Source organism: Dipodomys ordii, unplaced genomic scaffold (assembly GCF_000151885.1).
Source record: "Dipodomys ordii isolate 6190 unplaced genomic scaffold, Dord_2.0 Scaffold123, whole genome shotgun sequence".
Lineage (NCBI taxonomy): Eukaryota > Metazoa > Chordata > Mammalia > Rodentia > Heteromyidae > Dipodomys > Dipodomys ordii.
The window spans coordinates 890,942-894,427 of NW_012267339.1; positions in this window are offsets into that span (position 1 = coordinate 890,942).

The window sequence follows — 3,486 nt, forward strand, 5'->3', positions numbered from 1 at the left end:
GCATAGTTTTGGAAAGGATCTTCTCTTCTTTCTGTCTATGAATATATTCACTTGTTCTATTTACTCAGTTGTTCATGGGTGTGTTTTAGTAAAATCTCATCAATTTCTCCATAAGTTCTTGGCATCAATTTATTCATCTCTTGAGAGAAAAAAGATACTTAAGTCATTAATAAGGTATGTTTTCATATGAAGGTATACAACCAAATATTTTTTATCTCTTTAGCTTTGATAATTTGAGTAAATAAATCATAACTGTGTTGGCCTAGGTGCTATCTCTGAGCCTTTTATTTTTGCTCAGGGCTAATACTCTTCCACTTCAGCCACAGCTCCATTTTCAGCTTTTTTTGTTGGTTAATTGGAGATAAGAGTCTCATGGATTTTCCTGTCTGGCTGGCTTTGAACCATGATCCTCAGATCTCAGCCTCCAGAGTAGCTAGGATTATAGGTGTGCACCATTGGTGCCTGGCTTACTATACATTTCTTTTTTTTTTAAATAAGTTTATTATTGTGATAATATTGTACAGAGGGGTTACAGTTACATGAGCAAGGTAATGAGTACATTTCCTATCAAGCATTGTTGCCTCCTCCTTTGTTTTTCCCCTGCCATCCCTTCCCTCCCCACCTCCACAACTATATTCCCCCCAACTAAATTGTAAAGTTCGTTTTCCAACATAGTGTCTTGTACATCTTATTGTTACAATGGGTCAACCTGCATCCCTATTTAAACATTTCGTTTTTTCCCTTCCCCTCCCCAAATTAGACCGACATCAAATACAGTGAAAACAGGGGTTATACTGTGGGAGAGGAACATACAAAGCAACAAAAAATTGGTACCTTATAAATATGTCAGAAACAATAGCAAGGAAGAAAAAAACCACTTGTGTCCCTATCTTGGAGTTCATTTTGCTTAACATCATCTTATCTGGTCATATACTATACATTTCTTGAAAGATCATTCATTGTTGATGTCAGAAGTAAAAAATGTAGTCATTTATGTAGTTCCATGTTCCTAAGAGAGTAAACTTTCTCAGGTAATGTCAAGCCTGTTGTCAGGTACAGATATTTTATTTTGTATTATCCCTTTAGATGCAATCTAGCTAGGATTACAGGCATGTAGCTGGATCTGCACCTACACAGGTGCAGTGATCCATACAGCATTGGGCATCAGTTCGATAAAGTGGAATGGTTTCAATTTGAGTTTGTTTGCCTTTATCGTTTTTCTTCTATTGAGTGATGATGGGAGCTTTGAGAGGCAGCATTGTGGGAAGGCTTCTGTTGCTGAGGTCCACACTCTCAAAGGGGACAGTAGGACTCTACCCCTTTCTATCCCTCTCTTTCAATTCAATGAGGGTGGTGTTTTACCATATATTCCCTGCTGTGACCTGTTATGTTGGTAATGCAGTGCTCTAATCAACCAGCTACTTTAGATCTGTCTGTCCTGGTTCTTTCTGTGTGGTAAAAATCACTCACTGCTTTTTTTTTCTTTTTACTGCAATCTTGTAGGAAGAGACTGACTGCACTTACTTTTAAAGCCAATCTAAATGGACTTGGGAATCCACAGGTTTTATGTTTGACTAGCATGCTGGGAACAGAGATAGCTCCTGGTCCTGCATTCATAATATCACTGAAATAGCAGATTAGTGTTTTTTTTTAAAGTCAGCTCAAAATATCATTTATGAAATTCTGAAAATTACAATATTCCAGATTTCTTAAATTCTTTTTCTTGTCCATTTTTCCACATAAGGCTTCTTAAATTACTGAGTAGTTTTGAAGTGTTTGGTAATAATTACTTGAGCTGGATGGGTTATTAAGCCCACAGTCAGTGAATTATCAAACCCAAAACGGTGAAAATCAGGGCTGGGAAGGTGGCTCAGTAGAGTGCTTGCCTTGCATGTATGAGGCCCTGGGTTCGATTCTTCAGCACCACATAAGCAGAAAAAGCTGGAAATGGTGCTGTGGCTCAAGTGGTATAGTGCTACTCTTGAGCTGAAGACTCAGGGACAACACCCAGGTCCAGAGTTCAGGCCTCATGACTGACAAAAAAAGCGCTGAAGATCATAAAAGGAGAGCAAACCATGCATATTTGTCTTACTCTATGGGCGATTTCTGGTTTATGATTTTTGAAATAAAAGCACTAAAAATAAAAAGAGATATCATGGCTGTCATACTGTTTTCTTGAAATGGCTATCAGAAATGTCCTGCTGATTACCAGAAAACAAAAACTGCTGTGGACTGGCAGGTCCAATTCTACCTGTTACATTCTCCATGGAGTGAAATTTGTGTCATCTTCCCTGCAGGACAACAATTCCTGAACACTGGGCTGCATAGGCACAGGGGTCAGACATCTTTCTACTACATGTTCTATTTTTGTGTGTGTGAAAAAAAAAATCTATTTTTTAAGTAGTTATACAAAGGGGTTTCATTTCTGTAAGTCAGATAAGGAGTCAAATGTCACCCCTTCATCTTTCTCTTCCTTCTTTCCTCTGTCCCATCCCTGCCCTCAAGTTACATAAAAATCTTTTTTTTTTTTTTTTTTGGTACCTGTTCTGGGGCTTGAACTCCGAGCCTGGTTGCTGTCCCTGAGCTTCTTTGTGCTCAAGGCTAGTACTCTACCATGTGAGCTCCAATTCTGTTTTTTTGTTTTTGGTAGCTTAGTAGAGATAAAAGTCTCACAGGCTTTTCTGAGACTGGCATTGAACCAGATTCTAGCCTCCTGAGCAGCTAAGATTACAGGCATGAGCCATAGGCTCTCAGTTGAAGATTTTTTTTTTTTTTTGTCGGTCACAGGGCTTGAAATCTGGGCCTGGGCACTGTCCCTCAGCTCTTCAGGCTCTAGGTTAGTGCTCTACCACTTGAGCCACAGAGCCACTTCCAGTTTTCTGGTGGTTTATTGGAGATAAGAGTCTCTCGGACTTTCCTGCCCAGGCTGGCTTTGAACCGGGATCCTCAGATCTCAGCTTCATGAGTAGCTGGGATTACAGGCATGAGCCACCAATGCCTGGTTTGAAGAATCTATTTTAAATATAATCATTTGACTATACCATTTGAGAAAGCAATGTGTGTTACCTAGGTGATATTAGAGTTTTTTTTTCAATTCCATTTTAGGACTGTGGGAAAAAGTAATTAGACTACTTTAGAGAAGAACATTTTTTTCCCCCTAAGGGAACAGAAACTTGAATCTTTCTTTGCTCCTTAAGTTTTTGCAAAGTTGCTTGAGCATCTTGGTTAGTGCTAAGCTTTGTTTCAGAAGACAGAGGAAACACTGAGATTTTAAATTGGTCTCTGCTTTGTACATACCAGCAACTCACATCTATTCCCTATCAATAAACAGGAACCATAATAGTGCAGAGAGAAGCTCTATCCAGGATGGAAGCTGGAACTCATTCCCTCCCTCCCTCCCTCTTTTCCTTCCTTCCTTCCTTCCTTCCTTCCTTCCTTCCTTCCTTCCTTCCTTCCTTCCTTCCTTCCTTCCCTCCTGTCCTTCTC